A 25595-nucleotide genomic window follows, 5' to 3' on the forward strand; every position below is an offset into this window, starting at 1 on the left:
ACACAGCCAGATGTGTTTGCTTGAGGCGTTGTTGTACGACATCGTTCATAACCTCCTAGAAGGTTATTATTGCCATTCTATCACACGGCACATCACATAGTGGCAGAAATGTTAACATTTAATTGAATTATGGGGTTGTACGTGCCAAAACCAGAATAGGATTATGAGGCACGCTGTAGTGGTTGACTACAGATTAATTTTGGCCCCCTGGGTTGTTGAACGAGCACCTAAATCTGAGTACACGAGCGTTTTTGTATTTTGCCCCATCGGAATGTGGCTGCCGCAGTCGGGGTCGAACTCGTGACCTCGAGCGATGACGTAATCGCAAAGCTACCACTGTGAGCTTGGAACTGTTGAAATGACGTGCGACGCCTACCTGCTACAGTGCTACGATGTAGCCTAGACACTACGGCGCTTTTATGTGGCTTTGAGTCGGCACGGAGAGCGTCAGTTGCCCGTTCGACAAATTTTCGTGGTGTTTATCATTCACGAATAGCAGAAACGTACCGTACGTCGCCATTTCCTCCTCCCGTCGTCCCCCAATGTAGGGGATGTGCGAGCGAAGAGCGGCAAAGCTGTCATTCCCTCGTTCAGTGGCTGCCGTCAGTTCTAATCATTCTCCGCCTGCTCTATCCTACCTCCTCTCTACCATTCTATGCACCTCCCCTCTGGATGGTTGCACGCTGTGGAAAGGTAAGCGCTGCAGTTTCTACAATGCTTATGCAGGGGGTCCCGGATAATTACAGCCGCCAAGAAGGTAGGTCCTGAGGGCATTGTGCACATGCGACGCAGTGCAAATGTCCAGACGAGCTTCTCGCGATGCCTTTCCTCTCTGCTTCGCTCCTGACATCTATACGCACGCCCTGAGCCACCTCCCGACTCGGTGTGTCAGACAGCATCAGCAACAGGGGAAAAGTCGCAGGAAGAGACAAAGAAAGCTCCGCTATAATCAAAGGAAATTCGCCCGTTGTAACGCGGCGAACTAGCAGAAAAGGCTGAAGATGCGTTTTACAATGTCTCCACTTGTTTGATTCATTTGTCCCGTTGGTTAAATGGCGCCGAATTCTTTACTGTATTTGCTTGAAAATGTCATCGTTAAAATTCGGCCCGAGTATTATATTAAATCACTTTTGCAAAGTCATTATTTTCATGAAGCACAAACAAAAGAAACAAAGGCTATCAAAAATGCCTTATAATGGTGAACTGCATTGCAATGTCACCGCACTCAGTAGTGTAACCAAGGCAGCTGGTTCCAACGGCGGCCAGTCTCAGGAATGAATTATTAATCTCAGTGGCGCGTACGAACTGTAGAACATATTTTCTGCTATAGTGACCGATCGAGTGTAGCAGAGATCGCGTTTCAATAACGTATTTTTAATGCTGGACGTAGAGTGAGAAAATAAATTTTAAGAAATAAAATGCAACGATGTTTTGTCGCATGTAACAATTGAGGCGCGAACTCTGCTGAGAGCAGGGCACCAATGCACCATTCAGTGCAGCTCATCGCTCACTGCTGTAACTACTGTCATGCTCTTCAGGCTCATCATAACTGCAAAAGATACAATACTTCCTCTACTCCGTTTGTCATTGACTCATCTGTTATAAACGCAAAAAATGCTTCTTTCGTAAATGTGTCCATGACATGGGCACAGCATATCCACGTACATGGACAATGGGCGAATCTTATGCTTTTTTCAGGTGAGGAACTGGTAGGATACGAGAGTACTGGAATGCATAAGAAATGTCGCATATTGTGAAACAAGCATAAAAGAAACAAACAAGCGCGTTTTCATCGCCTCTTCCTCAGGCTTGCATCTCGCAGCATTTGAGACATGCTTCAGGCGTCCTTCTTCGTCGTTTATGATAACGGTCAGGTACTGGTAATGTTTCCTTATTAAGAACGAGAATTGACTTAAGGGGACGTGCTGGTCCAAGAAAGCACTCCTCTTTCAAGATGTCTTGCTAATATTTTGATTGCAATGTTGTGCATCAACATTCTATTTTCATGTGTAAAAACATCCAGTGTTTCTCCAACCGGAAGACAGCGAAAACGGATTGTAATCAAGCCGCGTGGGCTGTAAGGGAACCATTTTCCTGTCATGTTTTATACTTATGTGGTTCACAAGCACATGATTTGCCTAAAGACGTTTACTGCCAACTGTTGTGTTATGGGGACCGAGAACGAAAGTACGAAGTGGATGTCTTGTGAATGACTGAAGTAAGTTTCTCAACATGGGCTCTACATCAAATTTGGAAGTTCGTCAGAGGCGATGTCACGTCAGAAAAAGGCCAATTGTACACTTAATAGTGAGCAGGATTTAGTCCCATTCTGTAACGTTTTATTATTACAACAAGACACCGTGTGCATGCATTAAAAGGCAAATGTGACGTTATGCAGATTAATGGTGCTTGTCCTATCTAGGTCATTACGAAAATCAATAGTATGCCAACCCTAAAAAACATGCCACGGTGTAATATACTGACTAGGTATACTGTATTGTCTACAATGCGAAAAAACTTCTGGCAACTTGAATGATCTTCCGCTCCATTCACAATGATGCTAACTGCTAACGCCGAAAGTAGTAAAAAGGCCAAAACATGTTTGTGTTTTTACCGCAGAAGCGCTTGTTCTCGAGGTCTCCCGCAAATTTTCGTGTCACGGCAACTACGTCATCGCCTGACGTGGCCCAACCACAGCTGCTCGATAAAAACACAAGATCAGAAGCGTATTTATAACAGGGGCCTGGAATGCAGTACCTCCCCCCCCCCCCCCCTCCCGCCTATGTAAGAACGGCAGGGTCAAAGTATGCGACTTGTCCTCCCCCCCGTTACTTTTGAAACTGGGCCAACAACAGCTGAGGCAAAATTTCTTTCTGATTATATTGTCAACGAAAGTATTGCTTTTCGTTATAACGTTTCCCCTGCTTGGGCAACAGGGATTGACTTTCGTGCCTCGCCGCGACGCGCGGGATGCGCCGTACGTGCAATTCCCGCCACAACACATTTCAGCTTGTGCTTCTTGCATCGTGGCCAGATTTTTCGAACCGCTTAATCATATTCGAAAACACAAAATGAGATTGCTATATTTCACCTAAGGGCGAGTGGTGGAGTCGGGATGATGTAATATAATCAGACCTATTGCATGCCTTACGCCATGAAATCATTAGAGGATTCGTTACCAGAACTATTGAATCTCTGTCCAGTGATTGTCGACATAGCGCTGCGTTCTCGGCATTCATTCATTCATTCATTCATTCATTCATTCATTCATTCATTCATTCATTCATTCATTCATTCATTCATTCATTCATTTTGTTTCTTGACAACTACGAATAGTGAGAAAGGGGCTAAGGAGAAAAACCGCTACTTGACGGCTTGAGGAAATCCTTGGTCCGACTTCTTTTTACAGCGAAGCTGTATACCTCTACCGTCCAAGGAAATTTTCGTGTCGTTGTGGTAAACAAAAAACTCCCACACGTGGGCCGATCCCGGAGATAGTGCAATGCCGGGCCGACCCGCGGCGGAGGTGGAACAGGCGTTAAGCACTCCCCGTATGTGAGCCAATCCCGAAGATAGTGCAATGCCAGCCCAACCCGCGGCAGTGGTGGAACAGGCGTTAAGCACTCCCCATGCGTCTGCCGATCCCGAAGATAGTGCAATGCCGCGCTGACCCGCGGCGGAGCTGAAGCAGGCGTTAAGCACACCCCGTACGTGGACCGATCCCGAAGATAGTGCAATGCCGGGCCGACCCGCGGCGGAGGTTAAGCAGGCGTTAAGCACTCCCCATCCCTATGCCGATCGCGAAGATAGTGCAATGCCGGGCCGACCCGCGGCGGAGGTGAAACGTGCGTTAAGCACTCCCCATACGTGGGCCGATTCCGAAGACAGTGCAATGCCGGGCCGAACTGCGGCGGTCGTGAAACACGCGTTAAGCACTTCCCATACGTGGACCGATCCCGAAGATAGTGCAGTGCCGGGCCGACCCGCGGCGGAGGTGAAGCAGGCGTTAAGCACTCCCCATACGTGGACTGATCCCGAAGATAGTGCAATGCCGGGCCGAGCCTCGGCGGAAGTGCAGTTCGCCACGCTGCCTACCCTTGGGACACACGGTTAAGGCATGCAACATATTCCATCAAATGCGGTATCGAACCGACGTTTGCTCGCAGCCGGCGACCATGCGACGGCTTTGAAAGAATGCCCCAAGAGACTGCTAGCCGCGCCGCGCTTGTCGTACAGGCCGCACAGGGAACAGACACACAAAGAAAACACCGTGATGGAACAACCGAACAAGGGTCGCAGACAGCGATCCTGATCTCGGGCGAGCTCCAGGTCCAGACCCAGAGCGGCGTCGCAACAACGAGGTGGCATTAAATCGAGGTCCAAGAGGAGAACCAGGTCCGGCAGTAGGGCGAACACCCTGAGTCATGTGGGCTACAAGGAACGACAGGTGAGCTTGGCAGAACGCTGCCTCCCGAAGTCACAAAGACAAAATGACAAAACCGAGCAACGCGTACAACCCACCACGAGACGCAGACACAAACATGAACAACAATGTAATGGCGCTTGCGGCGCTAGTGTAGGAACTGTACTTAGAGATAGCCGAATTGCTCGTGCAACTAAAGGAGGAACGAAGCCGAAAGAAGCTACCAGCACTAGAAAGTTTGCCGAACGGCAAACACCGGCACCGTCGCCGCAGTGCCCATCCACTCCTTCGGTAGTGGAGGAGAAGGTCGAGGAAATGAACACCGAGGCGTTCAAGAGGATTAAAATGGCCAGAGAACCAAATGATCAAATTGAAGGGATCACCCATTGGCAGTGGAATTGTCATGGTTTCACTCGCAAGAGGGCGACGCTGCTGCAGTACATTGCCAAACAAGACACACCGCCGGACGTAATAGCCTTACAGGAAAGAGGAAAATCACCTAAAATCACCGGATATCACACTCATGCAGCAGCAGTAGCACGTACGACCACACTCACGAGCAAACACCCCAGCACAATAGATCACACTTATGCGGACAAGGGTATCGATCACGTGTTCACTGAAATAGTACCGCTGAGCCGGGAAAATACGAGTCTTTTTGTACTTAATATATACAGCGCGCCGAAGGAAACACTGGGACCCCTAGACAACTTGGTGCAGGAAGCGAGGCAGCTAGCTGGACGAAACGGCCTCCTAATGTTAGGCGACTTGAACGCGGCGCACGAGAAGTGGAGGTACGTCAGACACACCAAAAAGGGAACAAGCGTGTACAACGCCATACAATATCACCGACTTACGATAGTGATGGAACCGACATATCCGACAAGAGCAGGCAGCAGCATGACCCGCGACACGTGTTCCGATCTTGCGCTCGCGTTCAGACTTCGGAACGTCGAGTGGGAAAACACTAACGGGACGTTGGGAAGCGACAACTTCAATCTCGGCGTCGCGGTACACGCGGGAAACTTCCTAAGAAGAAAGATACGCTCCATAGACTATACAAAGTTCAGGAGCGAAAGAGAAACGGAAGAAGCCCAATCGATAAGTGATCTAGAGGGTTGGGTTAAAGAACTGAAGGAATCAGTGGCCAAACACTTAAAGGAGATTGCACTCACCACAGTCAATCCGGCAGTAGACCCGCGCCTATTACACATGTGGGAAGCGCGCCACGGTCCGCTGAGAAGATGGCGAAGACAGCGGCACCACCGTAAGCTAAAGATTCACATCGTGAAGCTAACGGGCGAGGCAGAGCGTTACGCAGAGCAACTTGCACGACAGAACTGGGACCATTTCTGTAACTCCCTCCAAGGAACGCTGGGCACTGTGAAGACCTGGGCCATACTCAGACACCTCCTAGATCCGACCCAGAGCAAGAGAGAAAGCAAGCACACGATGAGCCGTGTAATACACAACTTCGGAGGCACAGACGATCAGTTATTGTGTGCCCTACAAAGTAGATACATTGGCCAGCCGATACTCGGTGCACAGCCTTCGGCTGACCACGCCGTACTGGAAAACAATGAGCTCGACCGGGACATAACACGTTCTGAGCTGACGCGAGTGATCGCAAGACTCACTCGAAACACTACTGCGGGCAAGGACGGAATCACCCACGCGTTGCTACGTAACCTGGACGATGCAACCGTGCAGGCAATACTTGGAACTATTCAATATGCACTGGAGAAGAGAGACCTTTCCCCCGGAATTTAAGCATGCCGAGATTACACTGATACCAAAGCCGGGAAAAACGCCCTGCCTGGAGAACCTAAGACCCATTTCGCTCACGTCTTGCCTCGGAAAACTGATGACACGCGTGATCTTAGACAGGCTACAGACGCATATCCAAGAACATCAACTGATATGGAACACGATGTTTGGTGTTCGGCCCAACTTGCCAAGCCAAGACGTGCTTCTGCAGCTCAAAGAGGAAGTGCCCGAAAGCAAATCTTGTACTAGATCTAAAGGGGATTTTGGACAACGTGGGGCACGAAGCCATACTAGCAAATCTCAGTGACACGTTTGCGGCCGACAAACTTACAACTACGTGATGGCTTCCCTGACAGATCGTACAGCCACAATAGGGCTGGAAACAGTGAGGTCACAGCGAATAGACACACATAATAGAGGAACGCCGCAAGGAGCAGTGCTGCCGCCGACACTTTTCAACTTGGCATGATGAAACTCCTATCCAACTCGAGAAAATACCGGGGATCAGACATGCCTTGCATGCAGACGACATCATAATATGGACGGTCAGAGGGTCCATAGAAAAACAACAAGAGTCACTGCAGGAGGCAGTGGATGTCGTAGCAAAATACACTGAGACATGCAGTCCGCAATGCGCCTGGAGAAGTCGGAGCACCTCATAATCGAGAAGCGCTCGCGAGGACTAACAACGCAGGTACCAACTGTCCACCTGCGAATAGGTCCTAAAGAAATCTCCAAGGTGGGCACACTTCGTATCGTCGGCTTACACTTACAAAAGGACGGGTTAAAGATAACAGTCAACACGGTGCTTATAGTGTCAGTAAAGTACTTCAATGGCCGGATTTCTACACCATCGGCATCTCAGCTGTATGACGTTTTCAAGTTAACTGAAGAAACTTCAGTGACGTCCGATGCTTCGCTACATAATGCATCACTGTTCGATGGACCAAGAATAGTCTTCTGTGCGTTTGAAACTGTATTAAGATCAGTGTATAAAGTATTCATAGAGAACACTAACGATAGCTTCCCCTATTATTGTTCTTCCTCCTTGATTAACTTCATTTGCAGTTTCTCTGCTCTGACATCGGCCAATTAGAATATTCAATTTTTCCACAAATCTCTAGTGCGCCCTGAACACGAAGAAAAAACTGGAAAATAATATGCATCTCTACATTTTCTCATCTGTTTATTTAATTTGTTACAAAGTTTTTAAATGTGAGTAGACCTGTTTCATCGCGAGTGCACATGCATTTCTTGAATAGACAGTCCCTCTTTTGAATTTGCTTATGAAGCTCACACGTCATGAATAATTTCTTATTTTTGTTTTTACGAAGTTTCTTGCAGTTGAAGTTTCTTTTGTGAACGGATAAGAGAAAAAAACATCAAAGCGTTGTAAGCCACATTTACATCAGAGATAAAATGTCCCCAATGGGCTTGTTCTATATCCATGCGGGAACAATTAAGCTTATCTGTCTGATTAGCTGATGGACAGCGTTGTCACATTGCACTGACTTTGGACGATTAGTGTCTATTTTACAGCATATTAGCATGTGGTCACTTACGCGCTGTGTTAGCCGTGGTAAGAGAACCGATTTCCAACCTAGCCAGCAGCAAGCCTTTAGCAGTTGCTGAAGTAGGCATCACACGAGTAGGTGAGAAAATAAAGTTCAAGGAACCATTGCTTCAAAGCACGTTCTGAAATTCTACTTTTTTGGTAATGTTCCGAGAATTAAAATTAAATTCTGGGGTCGTACGTGCTCAAACCACAATCTGATTATTAGGAACGCCGTAGTGGGGGGCTAGAGGTTAATTTAGACCACCTGGGGTTCTTTAACGCGCACCCAATGCATAGTACACGGGGGATCTTGCATTTTGCCCCCCGCGAAATGCGGCCGCCGTGGTCGAGATTTGATCACGCGATCGTGTGCTTGGCAGGAGAACGCCATAGCCGTTAAGCCACCACGGTGTCTTTATATTCCAGCATATATCAATGTTGAAGTCGCAACCATTGATTAAATCATACCGATTTTCATTTACATATAACAAATAGTGCAAAAAATTCTGGCACGCTACCACCTCGAGGCCGATAACGGGCACTTGTCAGAGTATTCTCTGCAAGCGTGCACACTATTTCATAACTACTACTAGCACAAGAAAATTTCGCGAGTTATACAAAGAGCTATCTGCGAGTAGACTCACACCGTCACCTTTTCGTTTGTATCTGTTCACATGGCACTTGTTCACATCAGGAAGCTTGAAAACCTCAAAGTCATTTGATTGTTATGTTTCGGTAAGCATAATCACAGTAAAGCATATTCTTAAACTGTTCAACAATCAAGTTCAGCTCTCCCTATTGTTTTGTAGAGATTGAGAATTTATATGAAGACAACGTAGATACCTCCTCTTATTTTCAAATTGATTGGGTGCTTTTTGAAGTGAAATATACTCCATAAGTGTGCCATTTTACAAAGTAAACATAGATGAGTCTCAAGACACAGCAAAGAAAATTACTTTGCTTGAGTGGGAAGGTCCTCCTCACATTTGGTGACAACCGCCAGCTACAGATTTATTTAGCGCAGCAATACTTTACAAATTGAGTGCCAAGCAAATTGGCATCTATTTCCCCTCACCGAGGCTTTAGCAGCGGCAAAAAGTGTTCTGTAGAGTCTAGTCATGTTCTCAGAAATAAAAAATGTTATCCGTGGTCTGCTGAAAGAGTTTCCTTTCTTTCAGCCACGCATCACGTAAGTATTCGTTCGCAAACCGAACTATGGTTCCAACCCGCCGTGGTGGCATAGTGGCTTTGGTGTAGCGCTGCTAAGCCCGAGGTTGCAGGATCGAATGCCAGCCGCGGTGGCCGCTTTGCATGGGGGCGAAATGCAAGCCCGTGAATTAGGTGCACGTAAACCACCCCAGGTGCTCAAAATTAGCCTGGTGTACCCTACTACGACATGCCGCCTAATAATGTCGTGGTTTTTAAATGTAAAATTCCAGCATCAAATTTTTTATTTAACAATATTTAACAATCCCTGTTTTTCAGGCTGCGGTAAGTTTATTTTTCTTGCGGTTTGATTAACTTTACAGAGAAGGTCCTATTCTCAGGATTCAGGAACTCCTTGTATCTTCATATTAAGAGGAAGCTTTAGCTCGGGTGATCCTATGCAAATACATGTAAACGGAGATTTCGTTTTTCTCGGATACCACTGCACTAAATTTGGCGAGGTTTGTTGCATTTAAAAGAAGAACTTAAATCTAGTGACTGCTGGTTTCATATTTTGAATTTAGGTCGGCAGTTTAGGTCGGCCCAACTCCGACGCGGCTTATTCCAATACAGGTAAAACGCAAAACGTTTTTCTTCTTCTTAATAGGAAGCTTTAGCTCGGGTGCCCCTATCTAAATGCTTGTAAAAGGAGAATTCATTTTCCTCAGTAACCACTGCACCAAATTTGATGACGTTTGCTGCATTTAACAGAAAAACTTAAAATCTAGTGGCTGTTGGTTTCGAATTTTCGATTTAGGTCCTAAATTTTCGCAACTAAAGTTCCTAAAGATCCTAAAGATCCTAAAGTTCGCAACTAACACAGCAACGAAAAATGATAATACAAGTCTGTGAGTTGCATCTGGTAGTACATCTAAAGCTGACAAAACTTATGTGTTACACATGAATCTATAAAATTAGTAATATGTAAATACAGCTTTTGCAGAACCCTTGTAAACAACGTAACAAATTCACGTAGAATATAAAATGACATATCGAATTGGTCCGCTTTGAATGATCTAATGGATGCCGTTTACAGAACCGCGATATCTAATCTTGATGCAGAGCTGAATTCGTAACCTTCATGCTTCTATTTTTTTCACACTTTCGTATTTTTGAATATCTGTTTAACAAAATTCAGGACATAAATCGAAATTCCGCTTCCAGCAGTCACTAGAATTTAGCTTTCTCTCTCAAATGCAACAAATGTCATTAAAATCGGTCCAGGGGTTAGCTCAGAAAAACGTTTTTGCGTTTTACATGTATTTGAGTAGGCCGCGTCGGAGTTGCACCCGAGCTAAAGCTTTCTCTTAAGAGGAAGCTTTAGCTCGGCTGCTCCTATCTAAATACATGTAAAAGGAGAATTCGTTTTTCTCGGCAACCACTGCACCAAATTTGACGGGGTTTGCTGCATTTAAAAGCTTCCTCTTAAGCTTTAGCTCGGGCCCAACTCCGACGCGGCCTATTCAAATACATGTAAAAACGCAAAAACGTTTTTCTGAGATAACCCCTGGACCGATTTTAATGAAATTTGTTGCATTTGAGAGAGAAAGTTAAATTCTAGTGACTGTTGGAAGCGGAATTTCGATTTAGGGCTTGAATTTTGTTAAAAATATTTTCAAAAATTCAGACGTATGAAAAATATAGAAGCACGAAGTTTACAAGCCAATAGATCTGCATCAAGAACAGATATCGCGATTCTGTAAACGGCATCCATTAGACCATTCAAAGTGGACAAATTTGGTATGTCAGTTTACATCTTACGTGAATTTGTTACGTTGTTTACGAAGGTTCTGCAAAAGTTGTAACTTGTAACGACTACAATTAATTAGGAATCACTAAGAATGCTTAGTGATTACCAGTAATGACTTGTAATGACTATCATGACCACAAAATGTCTAACGGCAAATTGTAACAACTACAGTTGGTTACAAACATCTAAAAATGCGTAGCAACAACCAGTAATGACTTTTAATGACTGATGACTATAATATGACCAACATGTCTGACGACGGCTTGTAATGGCCACAATTCATAACAAATGACTAAATGCTTAGTAATGAGCATTAATGACTAATAATGACAGACATTACTTGTAATGACTAGTAATGACTATGATACAACCAATATGTCTAACGACTTGTAACAACTACAATTCATTAGAAAGGACTAAAATGCATAGTCATAACCAGTAATGACTAATAGTGACTTAAATGACTTGTAACGACTACTAATTACTAGGATATGACCAACATGGCTAATGACTGCTTGTAATAACAATTCATTACAAATGACTAGAAATGGTTGGAAGAGAGCAGTAATGACTAAATTGACTAATAATTACTTGCAATGACTACCAATGACTACAAAATGACCATTATGTCTAACAACACATTGCAACGACTACACTTGGTTAGAAATATCTAACAATGCGTAGTAATGACTAATAATGACTGAATGACTCCTAAGGAATACTGATGACTATGATATGACCAACATGTCTGGCAACGGCTTCTAATGCCCAGAATTGATAACAAGACTACAAATGCTTAGTCGTACTACAATTAATTTGAAATGACTCAAAATGCTAAGTAATGACCAGCAATGACTGATAATGACTGAAATGACTTGTAATGACTGCTGGTGACTAGATATGACCAGCATCTCTGACCACAGTTTGTAATAAGCACAACTGATAACAAATGACTAAAAATGCTTAGCAGTGAACAGCAATCACTAATAATGACTGCAATGACTTGTCATGTCTAGTAATGACTACAAAATGACCAATATGTCTAACGAGAACTTGTAATGGCTACAATTCATTAGAAATGACTAAAAATGCTTTGTAATGACAAGTAACGCCTAATAATGACTACTAATGACAAAGATATGGCCAGCATGTCTAATGATGGCTTGTAATGACAATTGATTACAAATTACCAAGAATGCTTAATAGTGAGCTGTAATGACTAAATTGACTTCTGATGACTTGTAATGACTGCTAATGACTATGAGATGACCAATACTTCTAACGACGGCTTGTAATTAGCAAAGTTGAATTCAAATGACTAAACAAGGCTGCTAGGGAGCAGTATTGACTAATAATGACTGAATTGACTTGTAATCACTAGTAATGACTATGAAATTACCGATATGTCTGATGACAACTTGTAACGACTACAATTCATTAGAAATTACTAAAAATGCTTAGTATTGACCAGTAATGAGTAATAATGACTACTAACGACTAAGATATGACTAGCATGTCTAACGATGAATTGTAATGACAGTTGATTACAAATTACCAAGAATGATTAGTAGTGAGCTGTAATGACTAAATTGACTTCTGATGACTTGCAATGACTACTAAAGACTATGAGATGACCAATATATCTAACGACGGCTTGTAAATAGCATTTAGTAAAGCTAGTTCAGTAAAACTAATTAAGTAATTTAGTAAGCTAATTAGCACAATTGAATTCAAATGACTAAACAAGGCTGCTAGTGAGCAGTAATGACTAATAATGACTGAAGTGACTTGTAATCACTAGTCATCATCATCATCAGCCTAGTTACGCCCACTGCAGGGCAAAGGCCTCTCCCATACTTCTCCAACTACCCCGGTCATGTACTAATTGTGGCCATGTTGTCCCTGCAAACGTCTTAATGTCATCCGCCCACCTAACTTTCTGCCGCCCCCTACTACGCTTCCCTTCCCTTGGAATACAGTCCGTAACCCTTAATGACCATCGGTTATCTTCCCTCCTCATTACATGTCCGGCCCATGCCCATTTCTTTTTCTTGATTTCAACTAAGATGTCATTTACCCGCGTTTGTTCCCTCACCCAATCTGCTCTTTTCTTATCCCTTAACGTTACACCTATCATTCTTCTTTCCTTGGCTCGTTGCGTCGTCCTCAATTTCAGCAGAACCCTTTTCGTAAGCCTCCAGGTTTCTGCCCCGTAGGTGAGTACTGGTAAGACACAGCTGCTATACACTTTCCTCTTGAGGGATAGTGGCAACCTGCTGTTCATGATTTGAGAATGCCTGCCAAACGCACCCCAGCCCATTCTTATTCTTCTGGTTATTTCAGTCTCATGATCCGGATCCGTGGTCACTACCTGCCCTAAGTAGATGTATTCCCTTACCACTTCCAGTGCCTCGCTGCCTATCGTAAACTGCTGTTCTCTTCCGAGACTGTTAAACATTACTTTAGTTTTCTGTAGATTAATTTTCAGACCCACCCTTCTGCTTTGCCTCTCCAGGTCAGTGAGCATGCATTGCAATTGGTCTCCTGAGTTACTAAGCAAGGCAATATCATCAGCGAATCGCAAGTTGCTAAGGTATTCTCCATCAACTTTTATCCCCAATTCTTCCCACTCCAGGTCTCTGAATACCTCCTGTAAACATGCTGTGAATAGCATTGGAGATGTCGTATCTCCCTGTCTGACGCCTTTCTTTATTGGGATTTTGTTGCTTTCTTTGTGGAGGATTACGGTGGCTGTGGAACCGCTATAGATAGCTTCTAGTACCTTTACATATGGATCATCTACACCCTGATTCCGTAGTGCCTTCATGACTGCTGAGGTTTCGACTGAATCAAATGCTTTTTCGTAATCAATGAAGGCTATATATAAGGGTTGGTTATATTCCGCACATTTCTCTATCACCTGATTGATAGTGTGAATATGGTCTATTGTTGAGTAGCCTTTACGGAATCCTGCCAGGTCCTTTGGTTGACAGAAGTCTAAGGTATTCCTGATTCTATTTGCGATTACCTTAGTAAATACTTTGTAGGCAACGGACAGTAAGCTGATTGGTCTATAATTTTTCAAGTCTTTGGCGTCCCCTTTCTTGTGGATTTGGATTAGGTTAGCGTTCTTCCAAGATTCCGGTACGTTCGAGGTCATGAGGCATTGTGTATATAGTCCGGCCAACCTTTCTAGGACAGTGTTCCCACCATCCTTCAACAAATCTGCTGTTACCTGATCCTCTTCAGCTGCCTTCCCCCTTTGCATAACTCCCAAGGCGTTCTTTACCTCTTCCGGTGTTACTTGTGGGATTTCAAGTTCCTCTAGACTATTCTCTCTCACCTTGTCGTCGTGGGTGTTACTGGTACTGTATAAATCTCTATAAAACTCTTCAGCCACTTGAACTATCTCATCCATATTAGTAACGATATTGCCGGCTTTGTCTCTTAATGCACACATCTGATTCTTGCCTATTCCTAGTTTCTTCTTTACTGCTTTTAGGCTTCCTCCGTTCCTGAGAGCCTGTTCAATACTATCCATATTATAGTTCCTTATGTCCGCTGTCCTACGCTTGTTGATTAACTTAGAAAGTTCTGCCAGTTCTATTCTAGCTGTAGGGTTAGAGGCTTTCATACATTGGCGTTTCTTGATCAGATCTTTCGTCTCCTGCGATAGCTTACTGGTTTCCTGTTTAACGGCGTTACCACCGACTTCTATTGCGCACTCCTTAATGATGCCCATATTATTGTCGTTCATTGCTTCAACACTATGGTCCTCTTCCTGGGTTAAAGCCGAATACCTGTTCTGTAGCTTGATCCGGAATTCCGCTAGTTTCCCTTTTACCGCTAACTCATTGATTGGTTTCTTATGTACCAGTTTCTTCCGTTCCCTCCTCAAGTCAAGGATAATTCGAGTTCTTACCATCCTATGGTCACTGCAGCGCACCTTGCCGAGCACGTCTACATCTTGTATGATACCAGGGTTCGCGCAGAGTATAAAGTCGATTTCATTCCTAGTCTCACCATTCGGGCTCCTCCACGTCCACTTTCGGCTAACCCGCTTGCGGAAAAAGGTATTCATTATCCGCATATTATTCTGTTCTGCAAACTCTACTAATAACTCTCCTCTGCTATTCCTAGAGCCTATGCCATATTCCCCCACTGACTTGTCTCCGGCCTGCTTCTTGCCTACCCTGGCATTGAAATCGCCCATCAGTATACTGTATTTTGTTTTGACTTTACCCATCGCCGATTCCACGTCTTCATAGAAGCTTTCGACTTCCTGGTCATCATGTCTAGATGTAGGGGCGTAGACCTGTGCAACCTTCATTTTGTACCTCTTATTAAGTTTCACAACAAGACATGCCACCCTCTCGTTAATGCTATAGAATTCCCGTATGTTACCAGCTATGTTCTTATTAATCAGGAATCCGACTCCTAGTTCTCGTCTCTCTGCTAAGCCCCGGTAGCACAGGACGTGCCCGCTTTTTAGCACTGTATATGCTTCTTTTGGCCTCCTAACTTCACTGAGCCCTATTATATCCCATTTACTGCCCTCTAATTCCTCCAATAGCACTGCTAGACTCGCCTCACTAGATAACGTTCTAGCGTTAAACGTTGCCAGGTTCATATTCTAATGGCGGCCTGTCCGTAATGACTATGAAATGACCATTATGTCGGATGACAACTTGTAACGACTACCATCAATTAGAAATTACTAAAAATGCTTAGTAATAGCCAGTAATGACTTGCAAGGACTACTAATGGCTATGAAATGACCAATATATCTGAAGGCGGTTTGTAATGACCACAACTGATAACAAATGGCTAAATGTGCTTAGTATTGAACAGCAATCACTGTTAATGACTGAAATGATGTAATGACTAGTAATGACTAGAATATGGCCACAATGTCGAACGATAACCTTTAATGACTGCAATTGATTAGAAATGATAAAAATGCTTAGTGATGATCAGTAATGACTAATAATGACTGAAATTAAATGACTTGTATTGACTTCTGATGACTATGATATTACCAACATGTCTGACGATGGCTTTTAATGACCAGAATTGATTACAAATGACAGAAAATGCTTAGTAGTGAGCAGTAATGACTAAGAATGACTGAAATGACTTTTAATGACTATTATGACTATGCAATGACCAACATATCTGATGACAACTCGTAACGACTACAATTGATACGAAATGACCAACAATGCTTAGTAATGACCAGTAATTACTAATAATGACTGAAATGACTTGTAATGACTACTAATCACTAAGATATGAGCAACATGTATAACGATGGCTTGTAAGGACAACGATTGATTACAAATGACTAAACATGCCTAGTAGTGAGCTGTATTAACTAAATTGACTACTGATGACTTGTAATGACAACTAATGGCTGTGAAATGACCAGTGTGTCTAAGGACGGCTTGTATATAGCGATGCAATGATAGTTCAAGGGGCTGAGGAGTTCCATAGATATTTGTACAGTACCAGTGGCACCCACGACAATAATGGAAGAGAGAATAGTCTAGAGGAATTTGAAATCCCACAAGTAACGCCAGAAGAAGTAAAGAAAGCCTTGGGAGCTATGCAAGGGGGAAGGCAGCTGGGGAGGATCAGGTAACAGCAGATTTATTGAAGGATGGCGGGCAGATAGTTCTAGAAAAACAGGCCACCTTGTATACGCAATGCCTCATGATTTCGAGCGTACCAGAATCTTGGAAGAGCGCTAACATAATCCTAATCCATAAGAAAGGGGGTGCCAAGGACTTGCAAAATTTTAGACCGATCAGCTTACTATCTGTTGCCTACAAAGTATTTACTAAGGTAATCGCAAATAGAATCAGGAACACCTTAGACTTCTGTCAACCAAATGACCAGGCAGGATTCCGTAAAGGCTACTCAGTAATAGACCATATTCACACTATCAATCAGGGGATAGAGAAATGTGCGGAATATAACCAACCCTTATATATAGCTTTCATTGATTACGAGAAAGCGTTTGATTCAGTCGAGGCTTCAGCTGTCATAAAGGCATTACGGAATCAGGGTGTAGACGAGCCGTATGTAAAAATACTGAAAGATATCTATACCGGCTCCACAGGTACCGTAGTGCTCCAGAAGGAAAGAAACTAAATCCCAATAAAGACAGGCGTCAGGCAGGAGATACAATCTCTCGAATGCTATTCACAGCGTGTTTACCGGAGGTATTCTGGGAGCGGGATTGGGAAGAATTGGGGATGAGTTAATGAAGAATACCTTAGTAACTTGCGATTCGCTGATGATATTGCCTTTTTTAGCAACTCAGGGGACCAATTGCAATGCATGCTCACTGATCTGGAGAGGCAAAGCAGAAGGGTGGGTCTAAAATTAATCTTCAGAAAACTAAAGTAATGTTTAACAGTATCGGAAGAGAACAGCAGTTCACGATAGGTAGCGAGGCACTGGAAGTGGTAAGGGAATACATCTACTTAGGGCAGGTAGTGACCGCGGATCCGGATCATGAGACTGAAATAATAATAACGAGAAGAAGTGGCTGGGGTGCCTGCAGGCATTCTCAGCGTATGAACAGCAGGTTGCCATTTTACCTCAAGAGAAAAGTGTATAACAGCTGTGTCTTACCAGTACTCACGTACGGAGCAGCAACCTGGAGGCTTACGAAAAGGGTTCTGCTTAAATTGAGGACGACGCAACGAGCTATGAAAGAAGAATGATGGGTGTAACGTTAAGGGATAAGAAAAGAACAGATTGGGTGAGGGAACAAACGCGAGTTACTGACATCTTAGTTGAAATCAAGAAAGAGAAATGGGCATGGGCAGGACATGTCATAAGGAGGGAAGATAACCGATGGTCATTAAGGGTTACGGACTGGATTCCAAGGGGAGGGAAGCGTAGCAGGGGGTGGCAGAAAGTTAGGTGGGCGAATGAGATTAAGAAGTTTGCAGGGACTACATGGCCGCAATTAGCGCATGACCGGGGTAGTTGGAGAAGTATGGATGAGGCCTTTGCCCTGCAGTAGGCGTAACCAGGCTGCTGCTGCTGATGATTAGGCTTTATATAGCACAATTGATTACAAATGAGTAAATTCCTTACTAGTGAGCAGTAATCACTAATAATGACTGAAGTGACTTGTAATGACTAGTATGACACCTAAATGACCAACATGCTTACCGACAACTTGTAATGACTACAATTGATTAGAAATCACTAAAAATGCTTAGTAATGACCACTAATGGCTAATGATGGCTGAAATAACTTGTAATGACCACTAATGACTAGAATATGACCAACATGTCTAACGACGGCTTGTAATGACCACAACTGATTACAAATGACTAAAAACGCTTAGTAGTGAGCAGCAATGACTAAAGGAAAAAGAGAAAGAGAAGAGGCAAAGAGAAAGACGCGAATGATAAGAGGAAGAAAAATGGGATTGCGCCGTTCACCTTGCTCCGACCCCATGTTGGGCTCGGTGGTGGGCGGTTGGCGCTGCTGCCGAACTCAATACCCCTATATTATGATTTATAGTTAACCACTTTCTCATGATCTCCCACTGAAAAGAGGGTGCACCGATGCAACGTTTTAATTCTTTTTGAAAAACAATGAAGAACAATTCCCTAAGTTCCAGTGAAGGCAACATGAGCGTACGTAAAATTCCCCCCTTCTTGGTGGCGAAATGCCTCGCAAACGCGATAGGACCTGGCTACAAACCACAAAAATGAATAATGGAGACCTCCTTGAATTGAAGGATAAAGATCAATATAATAAAATCAACGACTTGAAATGCATTGCCGATGTAGCAGTCATTGTGTCGGCACATCGAACCATGAATACGAGCCGTGGAGTAATCTATGAAGACGACTTTTTGGACATTAGTAACGAATAGCTGCTTGAAGGTTTTCAATACCAAAATGTCATTAAGGTAGCAAGAATTATAATCCGCAGGAATAATGAACAACTTCGAACAAAGCACATTGTACCAACCTTTGGCCCTAGTGTGCTGTCTAGTACATTGGATGCAGGCCATACATCCCAAATCCTCGACGGTGCTTTAAGTGCCAGAGGTATGGGCATGGATACCAGACACGCCGAGGAAGGCAGACTTGCGCGAAATGTAGCTCGAATGATCATCCATCAGACACTTGCGACTCATCTCCACATTGTGTGAACTGTGGTGGAAGCCATCCAGCCTACTCCAGGACGGGCCCTAAATGGAAGAAAGAAAAAGAAATAATTGCATCAAAAGTAAAAGAAAAGATAACATTTCACGATCAAGGAAACGTCTTTCGTACTTAGATCACACAAGCTTTTCCGAGGTAGCGCGACGGGGGGCAGCGTCACAAATGCCTCGGGAGTCTACCGCGGTCCCTGATAGTGATGCGGTAATCACTCCGCCTGCCCCCTGGTCATCATCATCATCAAAGGTGGGCCTGCAGACATCGGTTCCGCAGGTTCCAAAGCTAAACCGAACTCCACGGCCTGGGACGCAAGTTTCAGCGACTAGTTCATGGTCCTCCAGAACCTCAGAGAAAGTCATGGAGGTCGATCAAAGAACCGCGGCATCATCGACCCCGAAAGATCAGCGCTCTCAGGAGTGCGCTAGTAGGGATAAAATACCTGTAACTGCTCTGAGAAAGGGACCGGTAACTTAAACGGTTACCGCCCTTGTATACATATACATATCCATCTATCTTTATCACGTGCTCTTGAACAAAGACAACAAAAATCTTCCTCGATATGGCTAAACAAATAATTTGGTGGAATACCTGGGGCCTATTTCACAATCTAGATGATGTCAAACATCCACTACAGGAATATCAGCCACGACTGTTCTGTGTTGAAGAAACACATTTAAAGTCGACACACAAGAACTTCTTAAAACAGTACATAGTTTTCCGTAAAGATAGAAATAATGGTAATTCTCCTTCAGGTGGTTTGGCAATCATAGCCCAAAAGTCAGTAGCATGTCAGAATGTATCACTCCACAGTTCATTTGAAGCAGTGGCTGTTCGGGCTATATTGTTCAATCAACATGTAACTATTTGCTCCATATATATATATCGCCTGATGAATGGTTTGACATTGCAGAACTTGAAAAGCTGATTGACCAGCTTCGGGAACCTCATATAGTAATTGGAGATTTTAATGCTCGCAGCACATTCTGGGGTGACTCAAGATGTGATGCGAGAGGATGGGCAATAGAAAAGTTCGTTCTTTCATCTGGAGCCTGTCTATTTAACAAGACAGAGCAACTTTTTACAGTTCTACCCACAAGATGTATTCATGCATAGATTTAGCCATAGGGTCAGCATCACTTCTTCCATACCTGGAATGGAGAGTTGTTAGTAATCCATATGGGAGCGATCACTTCCCAACGCTCATACAAACAACAAAGTGGCACGATGGACCAGCTTACCCCAAGAAATGGAGACTTCATAGTGCGGACTGGTCGAAATTTAGAAACATGTAAACTGTGCCTGGAAGATGTGGACCACCTAGGTGTAGAGGAACTGGCCAGCTAAATCACTGAACATATCCTCTTTTCTTCTCGAAACTACATACATCAGTCCTGTACAGATAAAGTCAATCGAAAACCGTGGTGGAACAAAGACTGTGAAATTGCAAAGAAATGGCAGATCACAGCATGGAGCAGATTTTCACGCTACACAACAACAGAAAATCGAATACATTTTAAGCGGTGCAAAGCAAATGGCCACCGTATCCGCCAAATATGCAAAAGAGAAAGCTGGACACGCTACAAATCATCAGTAAACTCATACACGGATGTTAGCAAAGCATATAACAGGGTACGTAAAGTAAAAGGACAACGTTCAAATCACTTCCCTCTCATCACTGACTCTGGTGATACAATAGAAGATCAAGCAAACACTCTTGGTGAGCACTTTGAGAGAATATCAAGTTCGGAAAATTATTCCGAAAAGATCTTACACAATAAAAGAATAGCTGAAAATATTCCTTTGCGTCCAAACAAGTCACCAGACGGATACAAAAAACCATAACATTCCATGAACTCAAGCTTGCTCTAGGCTCTTGTGGCAGGTCGGCTCCAGGCTCTGAAACAATAACATGAAATAATATTCTGCCTTCTGAGACCTTAAATTGCATCTTAGGTCTTTACAGTAAGATTTTTGTAACTGGTCATATACCTTCATCTTGGAAGGAGGCAATAGTCCTGCCTATACTGAAACACGACAAAGACCCTTCCTTAGTTAACAGTGACAGACCAATTTCACCCACTAGCTGTTTACTTAAGGTATTCGAAAAACTGATTACCCATCGCCTTGTTTACTTTCTGGAATGGAATGGTGTATTGGACCCTCACCAATCTGGCTTCCGAAGAGCGAGATCTACAACCGATAATCTTGTTTACCTTGAGCCGTATATACGTGATGCATTTGTAGACAGCCAATACTGTCTATCTGTATTCTTTGATCTTGAGAAGGCATACGATACTGCCTGGCGATACGGTATTCTGCAAGACCTGTCATCCTATGGAATTTGTGGTAGTGTGCTGAACATTTTGCAAGATTACCTATGTGAAAGGAAGCTCCGCGTAAGAATTGTCAATGTACTATCGCGAACTTTTGTTCAAGAAAACGGTGTACTACAGGGAGGATTGCTAAGTTGTACACTTTTTATAATTAAAATGAACTCTCTCCGCTTTGTTATACCATCCACGGTGTCTTATTCTGTCTATGTGGACGACATCCAAATCAGCTTTAAATCTTGCAACCTGTCCATATGTGAACGCCTGATACAGTTAAGAGTTAATCAGTTCGCCAAATGGGCAGACGAAAATGGGTCTAGATTCAGTGCAGAAAAGACTACCTGGTGTGTTGTTTTCCAGACGAAGAAGGGCATGTCCTGACCCTTGCATTACGATGAAGGGGACAAGCCTGGTAAATAGAAAAGTATAAATATTTGGGTGTAATCTTCGATACTATGCTAGCCTTCATGCAGCATGTAAAACAGTTGAAGCTGAAATGTCTTAGAACTATGAACTTTTTAAAGATTTTATCTCAGCAGTCGTGGGAAACAGATAGGTATTGCCTCCTATCTCTTTAAAAGTCTTGTGTTGTCACGCATAGACTATGGATGTATTGGTTACCAGTCAGTTTCAAAGACAAGATTTAAGCTACTCGATCCTGTCTCTCACTTAGGTATCCACCTAGCACCTGGTGCCTTTCGTACGAGCCCTGTCCAAAGTCTCTATGCAGAGTCAGATCAGTGGCCACTGGATTATCAGCGTACATATCTCGGAGTCACCTATGCAATAAGAATCATGTCGTAAAAATAACATCTATGCAAAGCATACACAAATGATCAATCCACAAATCAGTTGTATTTAAACTGGCCTTCACACGCCCCGCCGTTCCCGTTAGCAGTAAAATCTGTTGCGGAAAAACTCGCAGTAGTTTTCAGATCTGCAGAAAAGCGACTACGCTGAACCCATCCCATCTTGGTAGCAATGTCCAGTCACCTGTGACTTGTCCTTTACAGAGCTTAACAAAAAGAGTTGTCCAAGTGTCCTCATCCAGCAACATTTCTTGGCCCTTGAAGAAAAGTATAGATCTACGGCATTTCTCACTGATGCTTCAAAATCTACAGCTTCGGTATCATGTGCAGCCCATGGTCCAAACTTTCCAACTCTAAAACCTTGCATAACCATAGCAGCATCCTTACAGCGGAAGCGTACGGTATTCTGATCGCTGTTGAGTACATAGTACAGCACAAGATACAAAAGCCTATAATATACACAGATTAATTAACCGTCGTCACAGCCCTGTCCTGTGGCAGAGCAAGCCTGAACCCTGTATTAAATCAGCTGCTTAAACACATTCACGTAGCGTATAAACAAAACCTTGCTCCTGTTGTATGCTGGGTGCCAGGCCACTCTGGTATCGCAGGCAATGAAATGGCAGACAAATATACTGGACAAGCGGCTCATCGTGATAAAATACATACATCGTAAGCTGGGTACCTGGTGCAGACATGAAACCTGCGGTACAAAAGGCGCTGCGTAATCATTGACAAGCTGAACGGGACAGGGAAGTTAAAAATAAGCTGCACCTGCTTCAACCGCAGTTAACCAAATCTTTCCCACTGAAGCTTGATAGACACACCGAAGTCACCCTGGCACGACTCAGAATAGGACACACTTATGGCACACACAAATACGTCTTGACTGCAACTGACCTACCGACGTGTACACGCTGCGGTGAGGACCTAACCGTCCTACATGTTCTCATAAAATGTGCTGAACTTCACTAACCGGGCGTCATTGGAAGAGCTGTCCGACCCAGACAACGCACCGACAGAACCACTGAACTACACTGAAACTCTACAATATTACAGAGATACCAGGAGACACTTCCCTCCACCACATAATACCCTTAATCGAGAAGATGCCGTCGCGTGGCGACAGCTTCAAACTAATTCATTTCCCTGCCTCTTTTATCTTCACCTCTTCCACCCCACACAATATCCCTCATACTGTCCGTATTGTGGAGCAAAGCCCACAGTATATCATTGCACCTGGGAGTGTCCACACCCTCCGGGCTACTCCCCTATTCCTTCACCTTCCCCTTCCTCCTGGGAGACTGCGCTGACCAGCTCAGACCCGCAAGAGCAGCGACGGCTGATCCGGCGGGCACGCGGAGTGGCGCGAGCCAGTGGGGCCCTGAACTAAGGGCTCCACCCTGCGAGGAAGTCGTCCAAACTCATGATAAATAAATGTTTTCTCTCTCTCCCTCTCTCTCTCTCACTGAGTGCGAGTGGCTCATTTTAGGGATCTTTACTCACACCATATACCACCCCATCCCTCGATGTTCTTATCAGAGGATGCACTTTTTAACTTTAAGAGAGTGCTTAATTATCTTGCACAAGTTACCTTTCTAGACATCATCTCATTCCATCCTAACCATCAGATTGTGCCTCACAAGTGAGGTACAATTTGATGCACAAAAGTATGTCTGAGCTCTCGCACTTCTTGCGTAAGCAAGAATGGTACAGCAAGGGATTCGGACAATCCAGAATAATTTAACATATGTGCCTGTAGCCAATGCATTTAAGGCCTTATATTTATTTTAGGAAGTATTTTAGAATTGATGCACTAATATCTATATATCTGTCTTACATGTAGGCCTCTATATATCCTTTATTTTAGGTCATAGTATAAACTCACAATTTTGCTAAATCAAAGCACATGTCCTGGTGCTCTTTGGCCTTAGATGCCCTTGCTCCAATAAACTTCAATCATCAATCAATCAATTCCAGACTACTTATCCGTGTTTCTGGCTCAATTTCTAGCATTAGCGATAGCCTTACGCGAACTAAATTCATCAATATCGACTGTTGTCATAATAGCGGATTATTTATCTTTATGTACATCACTCAAAACAAATACATGTAGTGGTACTAACCTCTTACGTACACTTCATTTTCTAGTGCATGCCCACATAAATTTAATTAGATTACTTTGGGTGCCTGGTCATAAGGGATTACACATGAATTACTTCCTACATCAGCTTACCTAACTACTGGTAGATTCAGGAGATATGTAATTGAACAAGACTTTTTGAACACATTTGTAGCATATGTTTCAGAATATCGACACCTCCTATTCCTCTGGCGCATAACTTCCCGTCACACTGCAAGAACTGAAGTAATTTTTGCCCGATTACGCTGTAGAACACCGGTATTAAACTTTTATCGTCACAGGACTGGTCTGGCACCCTCTCCTATGTGCCTAATCGATGCCGAAGATGTGACCATAGATCATTTTTTCTTATTCTGCCGCCGTTTTTCTCCTTTAAGGAAAAACATTTTAGAACTAACGTTCAGGCAATTTGGTATAAATTTTTCTATTCTGATTATCCTTTGTCTAGGAGCCTCCTCTACTGGAAACTACCACAGGGATGTTTGTTCAGTCGTGTAGGAATTCACATTTGTTTCAAGGCGATTCTCCCAAATTCTTCAAACATTATTCTTATCCATTTTCACCTGACACTGCAATAGCATCTAAATCTTGGCCAATCCCCCGCAGTGGGCATACACCATCATAGAAGGATATATTATCCTATCCAATCCTATCCTATCCTATCCTATCAACTGGAGCTGTGACTTTGGACCAGCCTGCGCGCTCACCACATATTTTTCCCATGTAAACAATTGCATATACGTTTTTGCACAGGGCTTCCTCTCCGTAAATATATTTAGGAAAAATTAGGAAAGCTGTATGGGTAATTTGCAGTCAACGTTCTAAACGGGTGGGTTGAATCTGCTTTTTTGCAATAGATTACGCGTGGAAGTGGTACAAAGCGTTATTAGTGTCTTTTACGAGTGGTGTAAAACTTAGACCACTGCTTGGTAGTATTACGACAACCAAGGTCAAATTTTACGAACATAGGGGGAATGCTATGCCAAGTTTCTCTGCGATATTAAATGTGTGTTAAACAACCGCACCTCTTGTAAAATTATTTCTATCATGTGCAAGTGCTAGAATGGGTCTCGTTTCCTTTATAAGCTACGTTTCCTGCATTCGGAAGAGAACTCTGCGCTTTAGAAACATTATACTTGAAAAAATTGGGTGAATATTAAACAAAATGTGCCACGAAGCTTCAAGGTTACTGGTTTATTTAGAAGCCTTGCAAATGATTATTCAGCACTCGTTTTATTGCGTTTTATGCGTGATATATTTAGTTCGCCTCGCTTCTTCCGCGCACTAAACCAGGAAGCATCTTTATGCTTGGTGTTAGCAAACACTAGGTAGTTGGTCGTACATGTAGGAAAGTTAAAAATCGGCGTGTAATTGAGGCCTTGGCAGTAAATTAGGTATGCAAGCACTCTAGAGCGG

General features: G+C 43.5%; 1 long non-coding RNA gene across 5 annotated transcripts in view; it reads right to left on the bottom strand.

Moving 5' to 3' along the window:
- The window catches only part of LOC126523089 (uncharacterized), a 29051-nt gene that overhangs the window by 845 nt on the left and 2611 nt on the right, over positions 1 to 25595 (bottom strand). For 3 of the 5 annotated variants that reach the window (XR_008610552.1, XR_008610553.2, XR_008610554.1), the window contains 3 exons: positions 21569 to 21636; positions 20669 to 20793; positions 18704 to 18926 (listed from right to left, as the gene is read on the bottom strand). This is a non-coding gene — a long non-coding RNA (uncharacterized lncRNA). The remainder of the gene's footprint in view (positions 1 to 18703; positions 18927 to 20668; positions 20794 to 21568; positions 21637 to 25595) is intronic. The other 2 variants (XR_008610555.1, XR_011895241.1) reach the window with 2 other exon arrangements.

The sequence above is a fragment of the Dermacentor andersoni genome, chromosome 6 (assembly GCF_023375885.2).
Source record: "Dermacentor andersoni chromosome 6, qqDerAnde1_hic_scaffold, whole genome shotgun sequence".
NCBI lineage: Eukaryota > Metazoa > Arthropoda > Arachnida > Ixodida > Ixodidae > Dermacentor > Dermacentor andersoni.